The sequence below is a fragment of the Netta rufina genome (genome assembly GCF_964035555.1).
Source record: "Netta rufina genome assembly, chromosome: Z".
NCBI classification, from domain to species: Eukaryota; Metazoa; Chordata; class Aves; order Anseriformes; family Anatidae; genus Netta; species Netta rufina.
This window is the reverse complement of record NC_140126.1, coordinates 79147685-79156876: the sequence shown is the minus strand read 5'-3', so window position 1 is coordinate 79156876 and position 9192 is coordinate 79147685.

Sequence of the window (9192 nt, the reverse complement as noted above, 5' to 3'; positions counted from 1 at the left end):
GTGTCTGGGGCGAGCTGGCCAGCGGGATCTGTGATGGGCTGTGTGTACCTAGGGCTTGCCGGGCAGCACTTGGTGGATGGGCGCAAGGAGAAGCTAGAGAACATCATCGAGGGTGAGTGAGGGCAGTGGGGTATCAGCACGAACTGGCTGGGAGGAGAAAAGACCCTGGGCAGTGAGCTGCGACCCCTGCCCCAGCTGAGGAGGTGGGGTGGGCTTGGCAGGAGGGGTTCCTGGGCGTGCTTCCCAGTGATACAGGCTCTGAGCTGCCCTCTGTTCCCTTCCATGTCAGCCCTGAGAAGCATGGAGGGCTACAGCAGCCCTTCGGTCTCCTCCCTGGTGACTGAAACCATCCTGGTCCTGAGAACTTCCTCCACATTCAGCCTGCAAGCACTACGTTACCGGCTCCGGAGGGTGTGGGAGAGGAGGCCCCGTGTCCCGAGAGCTGGCTGGCTATGCTGCTGCAGCTGTGCTCAGTGCTGAGCCCAGCTCCAGCCCTCGGGCCCCGCCGAGTAACCTCTCTGCTGGACTTTCCCCAAAGAAACAACCCTCTTTCTTCACCGCTTGAACGTGTCATTTTTTTGTGTGAAAACTGAATGGTTAGAAAACTCCACGGCACCAAGCTGCTCTGCTAGGCTGTGAAACCAAGAGGAAGGAAAGCTTTTGCTTCCCTGGCCACAGCGTGTTAGAGCAACCCACTGCCTCGTCCTTCCTGGGCGTCGGGCCATTTTGCTAGGAACAGCGCGATTTTAGAGTGAGCCTGATGGTACGGAACTGATAGATTACATGGCCAGCCCTGAGTCTAACTGACAACCTACTCATGTCCTCTGGATGAACTTTGCTCATTATAATCTCACTACAGTGCCAAAATACACCTCCATCCCCAAGGCTACCCGCCTCCAAGGTGCAACTACCTCTCACTGAGCACACGCTCTGAATTTCCCTGAGCAAAAACAAAAGCCAGGAAAATGTCTACCAGTCACAACAAAGGCGCATATGACTTGAGTCGCTCACTACCTAAAAGCAGGAACATAGTAAAAAAAGGGCTCAAGAGAGGAAAATGTTGGGGAAGACACCACCACAGACAAGTAGGGAGGATGTCGCTGACTCCTGGCATCAGCCGAAGGCTGCCGTGCTGAACCTCTCTTCCCCCCTACAGGGATGCCTACAGGGTGAGGTCTGAACCCTCAGTTACAGCGAGTGCTTCCCTGGGAAACCTAACATTCTCTATAGAGTTGTTCCACAAGTTAACGTATATGTAGCTGGTTGTGTTAGTCATAGTCTTGGTATTTGCACGTGCTTTGCAGACAGAGTCTTCATCAGCGGCAATCCAAAAGAACCTGTGCTCGTGTTGCTCCAATAAACTACACCAGTCATTTACTAGACTGAAAGTGTATTACACGATATGTGCATCCATGATCACGATAATTTAGTCTATTGAATACAACTGGATTTATAGTTCCAAACAGGGCATCGCTCAGAATCCAAACCCAGCCACCCCCAGCCCCTCTGATATCTGAGGACAAGTTGGAACGCAAGGGGGTTTAGGTCCTGCCAAACTTCCTTATCCTTTAACACAACATGCTTTACTAAACGTCCGCTACAGTGGAGCAAATTACTAATGTTCCGGCAGATTCTATCACCTCAGCGCTACAGGAGGTCACATCCTTATCAGCAGGGGTAGTTCAGAACCATGAGGGGTTAGACTGCATAGTAGCATCCCATGGAGCAGTAGGTACACGGCTGCGTTGGAGCTGCTTGCTTCTACGTAGGTGCAAATCAGGTGATCGCCAGTGATGCTGTTATCTCAAATCCTTCGTGCCCCATGCTGGCTGCCCAGTGGGCAGCTGAGCACCACACAGCTGCTCTCTCACTCCGTCCTTGCACCGGGAGTGGGGAGAGAGCTGGAGGGGCCAAAGTGAGCAAAGTCATGCATTGAGGTAGCGCCCAAAGAGAGCGGGCTGGCTTCTGCTGGGATGTCAGCCATTGCTGTGATGAGCACTGAGCCTGGGCCAGGGTAATGAGTAATGAGTAATATCCAAAACAAAGATGTTTTAAAGAAAGCCTCCTTGGGTGCACACTGGCACATTCAAAGGATATTGTTAGAACTGGGAGCGCAGAAAGGAAGAGGACTTTCACTAAGTATTGCAATCAGTGGTGGCCACTATATAAGCTAAATGGCCACTTTATGGATCAGTCGACTATAACACTATCTTGCAATCCATGTTTTTGAGGAGAGAAGGAAAATAGGATGAAGTGTAGTATACTGATACGTTGTTTCAGCATCTTAGAAAGAAAAGGAGCGGGGTTAATTGGCCCTTGACTGAGCCTTTGGTGTTGGCATTAGAAAAGTACAGGCTGGAGAAAGGTAAAGGAAGTGATAAAAGGGTTGTTGAAGGTGTTAAAGGTGTTTAAAGTTGAATGAGCAGGGAAAGAGGATGTAGGAATTTTAAAAGCTCTGTCTCAGCCCCAGGCTAAGATCTCAAAATCACAGGTGTTAGCTCTCTGGGGCAAAGGGATCATGATGGGTCCCAGAGAGAGTTGTTATGGAAACAGAAAAGCAGTTAACTCTTAAAACAACCTGAGTTCATGTGCAAGCTCAGATTGCCAATGGGACCGCTCAGGGAACTGTTGACAATTGCATTCCCCTGACCCACCCCACTGAGACCCTAATCATCCCGAAAATTATGAAGTTAAGTTAATACTCGAATCTGTTTGAATTGGGAATTGAGAATATGCTTCCAACTAGGTCCAAAAGAAACCCCCATGGAATTTTTGGACCAACTTTGAAATGTAATGGAAAAAAAAAAAAAAAAAAATTCGGACCCAGATCTCTCGGATTCAGAGAACAAACTGACTAGCCTTTTCCTAGGGTAATCAGCCCCTGATTTTGGCAGAAATAATGGGGACCTGGGGAATCTACCCTAACAGATCCTCCACTGGTTATAATGAAGATAGGGGAGAAACGGAAGTGAAATTTCTTATTGGTATGGGGGCAACATATTCAGTTCTAAATCAAGCATTAATGGCTTTAGGGAATGATTATATTAGGGTAAAAGGTGCAACCAATCGACCTGAAAAGGCTTATTTTTGTCAACCTTTGAAGTACAAGTTAGGGAAACAATGGGGCATACACAGATTTTTATATATGCCTAACTCCCCAAGGGCACTCTTAGGTAGAGATTTATTAGAGCAATTAGGAGCAGTAATAAAATTTGAAAAAGGGGAGATTACTCTGGAGGTAAAGGATCAACAATATATACAGGTAATGAGTTTAGCCCTAGTCAACCTGCCAATGGAAGGACAAGTTAATGAAGAAGTCGTAAACCAGGTATACCCAGGCGTATGGGCTACTGATGAACCTGGGAGAGCTAAAAATGCCCCACATGTTGAGATTCGGCTCAAGGAGGGAAAGCAGCCAGTGAGGATCGAGCAGTACGCTCTAAAGCAGGAAGATAGGGAAGGAATTCGACCAGTAATAAAAGTGTAAGTAGGATTGTTGAGGGAATGTGAATCCAATTTTAATACCCCTATATTACCTGTCCACAAGCCGGATGGGTCATATAGGGTGGTCCAGGATCTACGGGCAATAAATAACTGTATTAACACCAGAACTAGCCTGGTTTACAGTTTTTGACTTAAAGGATGCCTTCTTTTGCCTCCCTCTCCGTGAAGCCAGCCAGAAAAGATTTGCATTTGAATGGGAAAACCCCAAGAGTGGGCGTAGGACCCAACTCACCTGGACAGTGTTACTCCAAGGCTTCAAGAATAGCCCCACAATAGTTGGAAATCGGTTAGCGAAAGATCTTGAATCCTGGGAGGCCCCACCAGGAGAAGGGAAATTGCTGCAATATGTTGATGATATTCTGACTGCTACTAGAACAAGGGACACCTGCCTGACTTGGGCGGTGAATCTGCCAGACTTTCTCGGACTCCAAGGGTACAGGGTATCTAAGAAAAAGGCCCGAGTAGTACAACAACAGGTAACCTATTTGGGATATGAAATCAGTGCTGGGGAAAGGACCTTGAGACAGGCTCAAAAAGAGGCAATATTCCAAACTCCAAGACCACAAACAGTGAAGGAACTATGGACCTTTTTGGGTATGAGCGGGTGGTGCCATCTATGGATTTAGAATTACGGACTGCTTGTTAAACCCCTGTATGCACTCACGACTACTGAACAGAAATGCCCTCAATGGAACAAGGAAGCAATACAAGCTTTCAAGCTACTGAAGAAGGCCCTGATGTCAGCTCCAACTTTGGGACTCCCAAATGTGAGTACGCCATTTTACTTTTTTTCCCACGAGAAGCAGGGGATTATCCTGGGAATATTAGCACAAGACCTGGGCCCATACCGTAGGGCAGTTGCTTATTTCTCCAAACGATTGGACACAACTGCAAAGGGATGGTCTGGATGTTTGTGAGCGGTTGCGGCCATAGTACTAAACATCCAGGAGGCCCCAAAATTTACCTTGGGCCAGAAAATAACCGTGTTAGCATCCCATACGGTATCTGCAGTACTGGAAGCAGAAGGTGGACATTAGCTCTCCCCACAAAGAGTTTTGAAATATCAGGCTACAGTGGTGGAACAGGATGATGTGGAAATTGTAGTCACCAACATTGTCAATCCAGCTTCTTTTCTCAGTGGGAACACAAGGGACCCAGTGCATCACAACTGTCTGGAAACCATCAAAGCAGTATATTCGTGCCGTCCAGATCTGAAAGACAATCCTATGGAAGACACAGAAAACTGGTTCACTTATGGGAGCAGCTAAGTCGTAAGTGGCAAACGACACAATGGTTATGCAGCTACCACTTGTAAAGAGGCAGTAGAATCCGGGCCTTTACCTGTGAACACCTCTGCACAAAAGGTGGAAATAATTGCTCTGACCCGAGCCTTGGAACTGGCCCAAGACAAAATCAAAAACATCTATACAGACTCAAAATATGCCTTTGGGGTTGTACATGCGTATTGAGTGATCTGGAAGGAGAGGGGATTACTGAATTTGCATGGCAAAAATATCAAGCATGCAAAAGTAATCTTGAAGTTGTTGGAAGCACTTCAACTCCCTGAGAAAGTGGCAATCGTGCACATCAGAGCACACCAAAAAGCAAACTCAGAATTGGAAAAAGGAAATGAGCTGGCAGACAGAGAGGCAAAACATGCAGCCAAAAGGGAGGTAAAAACAGAAGGGGCCCTGATCCCCAGTGGGCAAATCTCCCTAGAAGGTAAGCCCAAATATACCAAGGAAGATCAGAAATTAATTACTGATCTAGCAGGTTCCTATAACGAGGAAGGGTGGGCTCTTACCCCAAGGGAAAATGATTATTCCCTCTTATATGATATGGCCCTTGATAAGAGAGGAACATAGAAAGAGGCACTGGGGGACTGAAGCCTTATATAAACATTGGATCAGAGAAATTGTAGCAAGGAACCACTGCGAGACAACTGACTCAGCAGTGTGACCTTTGGCTCCAGACTAATCCCAAAAATACTCCAAAATTAGGGATAGGCCAAATTGGAAAAGGTAATGGGCCTGGACAACAATGGCAGATCGAGTTTTTGGAACTCCCAAGAAAAGGGGGGTACCGATACATGTTGGTATTAACTGACACCTTTTCAGGTTGGCCAGAGGCGTTTCCTACCAGAACAGCCAAGGCTAGGGAGGTGGTAAGAATACTAATACAGGAAATAATACCACGTTTTGGGGTACCAGCTACTATATCCTCTGACAGGGGACCGCCTTTTATTTCAAGAATAGTGCAACAAATCAGCCGCCATCTAGGTATAGATTGACAACTTCATACCCCATATCGCCCTCAGTCAAGTGGCCAGGTAGAAAAGACGAACCACTTGATCAAACAACAGATTGTAAAGTTGGGACAGGAAGCGAATCTGGCCTGGCCTCAGTCTCTTCCTTTGGCTCTCTTATGCATACGAACAAGGCCAAGAGCAAAGGAGGGACTGAGCCCTTTTGAAATCCTGTATGGACAACCCTATGGAATACAGAAGGGGATGTCCGCACAAGCAGGAGACAAAATTATGACATCCTATATGGTGGCATTAGGGAAACAATTAGACAAAATTGGAAAATACGTAGCTGGAACCCGGAGTAGCGTTTTGGATAGACCTATACACAATGTACAACCTGGAGATTATACATGTATATATGTAAAGTCTCTTGCAGAAGAAACTTTGGAACCCCAATGGGAAGGACCCTTTCAGGTGCTGCTTACGTCATACACCGCAGTAAAAATTAAAGAACAACCTGCTTGGATTCACCACATGAGAATCAAGAAGTCAACGCAAGGTCCATGGACACTTGAAACGATGGGACCCAATAAGTTGAAATTGAAAAGGCAACACGTATGGACTTTGGACATTGCTTGTAACTATTGTATCAGCTCAAGCATGGAAGGAAAACTCGTATGTAAACATACCTGAAAGAGTCAACCGATCTTTTAATTTATCTGACTGTTGGATATGTACTGCATTTCCGAGGGGCAATATGGAAATCCTGCTATATGGGATACCCTCCAGAAATTGGAACAATGCATTGTATAGACTAATCAGACGTGGTCCGCTCAATGTTGGGGAGCGGAAAGGGTAAATTATACCCTCCCTGAGGGACCGAAATTTGCTTTACAAGCACGGGAAACATTACTGTTAAAAGTCGGTGTATGGGGGTCAATGATAGCAGCGAACAAAAGATCTTGCGTGATCTGGGGCTTAGTTTTGGTCGGGAACCTGACTGTTCAAAACCGGTAAATGCAGGGGGATATAATCTAGCCAATTTAAGGTCATTTTGTAATATTACTATCCAAGTAGCATAGGACCCTGATAAGGAGTCTGGAGTGGATGGATCTTTGGAAAGTGGGTGAAAATTAGGTATAGGGTATTGGTGGCTATGTGGTGATGGGAGGGCAAGGAAGAATTTACCACCTAATTGGAAGTATTATATATGGAGTGGTAATTCATGTCAAGAAAATGGTTGATATTAATAAAGAAGGGGAAGATTTGGGAGGGTGGCCATGGGGGTTGGAAAGCCCCACACTAGACACTAACACCACCCTAACACTAGACTCTTCTCGATGAGGCCATCAGGAATGTAAAAGAGTTTAGAGGGAACAGATAAGGGTGATTCAGGAGACTGCATGCAGTCTCGGGTTTCTTGTTCTCCAGCCATTGAGGCATGGAAGTTTCTGGGTGTTTACTGTTACTGTTATTTGCAAAGTTGTTTGACCAATGAAAAGTTGTTTTGAAAAGAACTGCTGTGGAGAGAAGGGTATAAGAGGGGAGCCTGCCCTCAAGATAAAAAAAAAAAAAAAAAAGGAAGGCAACACGATGTGATGAAGTTATGTCATCAATAAAGAAGCAGAAAGAAGGAATGAAAAGGAGCAGGTTGGCAGAATGCAGACCAGGACGAGAACAGGCACTTTTCTCAGCCGTTCTTCTTGCCATCTCAGGAGTCGAGAGCACTTGGAACAGTCCTTCCCACTCACGTTGCAGCTTCGATTCTTTCCACATTTGCATCAAAACACGGTCTCCTGCTCCGAATGGATGGATCAGGACTTCCAACGCCTCCAACATTACATGCTGTCGCAGTAGGAGATATCCGTGTGCTGACTCTAAGGAACGGGATGGGGCACAGAGTGGAGTGGAGACACCATGGACAGGCTCTGTGACGAGAGGGGGACCTGATGCTCTTGTGCGCACTGTGACCGATAAGCTGCATGATCGCTACCCTGAGCTAATGGCCTGTCATGTTTTTGAGAAAGCGTTGTACTCTAGTGAGAGAACTGGTGTTTCTCTAGAAGCAGCAATCCCCATGCTTTTGCTTCAGCTTTGAATATTGAAAGAACAATATGATCAAGCAAGTAACCGAACTTCCAGCTTTTTCAGCTGGAAGTAGCTCAACCTTTCTTTTACACAGGAAGAAAAATCTAGGAGCATAACAGATTACACACCAAAAACAAAAACATGTAAATAAACAATGTAATAATATCACTCGCAGAAAAAAGAAAACAAAACAAAACAAAACAAAAAACAACACGGACAGGTGGCGACTCCCCTTCTCCTGGGGGGCAAGACATCAAGCGGTGTCCATCTGTCCCTGCATGGGAAATGGATGCTGGAAGTGGGCTTCTCACTATCGCTGCTTCAGGTAGTTGTGGAGTAATTGCCTTAACCGTTCCCTCATTAATGGAAATGGTTAACCCAACGAAAGTTAGAACAAATGATGGGGATTCTCCCCTCTGAACACAGGCGAAGAGAGCTGGAGTTGTTCATCACGGAGAAGAAAAAGCTCCAGGGAGAGCTAATTGCCGCCTTTCAGTGCCTAAAGGTGGCTTATAAAAAAAGTTGGAGAGCAACTTTTTGCTCAGACAGATAATGACAGGGCAAGGAAGTTTCCAAACTAAAAGAGAAAGAGGGGAGTTAGATTAGATGTTATGAGACCAGGGGAAAGGATAGAGGAAGACAGACACTGAGAAGGGCAGAGGAATCAAAAAAGATCAAGAGACGAGTGGGACAGAGGAAGGAGTAACAGCGGTAGCTGGACAGAGGAATTGCAGGGAACGCTACTGCAGGCGTGCAGTACTGGCTGCTGCAGTATCAGTGCTTTTATCATTGATGGGCAGTACCAGTTGTGGTTGCAGTGCAAGCAGTTGTCACAAAGTCTCAGGAGAGCATAGAAGCACAAGAGGAGCGTGGGGCATAATGGCTTTCTCAGGATTGCAGAGTAGAGTGCAATGGTCCTACATGGGTGAGTGCAGTAACATGGCTACCCAGCAGACACCCAGATGCCCGGATAGGTCCTGTGTGCCACTATGTTGGCTCCTGAGTACCACGCACACGCCAGCAGTCAACAAAGCATGCAGAGGCAAGTTAGCAGCAAGAAACGGATGCACAGGAGAGAATGTCCCTGTGCAGGCTGCACCCATCCCACTCCCTGCCCTGCCAGCATTTGCAGTGTGGCACCATTCCACTCCCTCCCCATGCACCTTGACACTCCAACCACCCTGACCTATGGAGGGCTTCCCTGAGCCCTGGCTGCAGCATGCACACGTGAGTTCCTTTGTTCCAGTACGCAAAAGGCAGCATTTATTCAGAGCTTCTTTTAAACTTCAAGGTAGTATTGCATCTGGATGACGGGTTTGGAGGGATTACATTTCACAGAAAACCCATGAGAAATA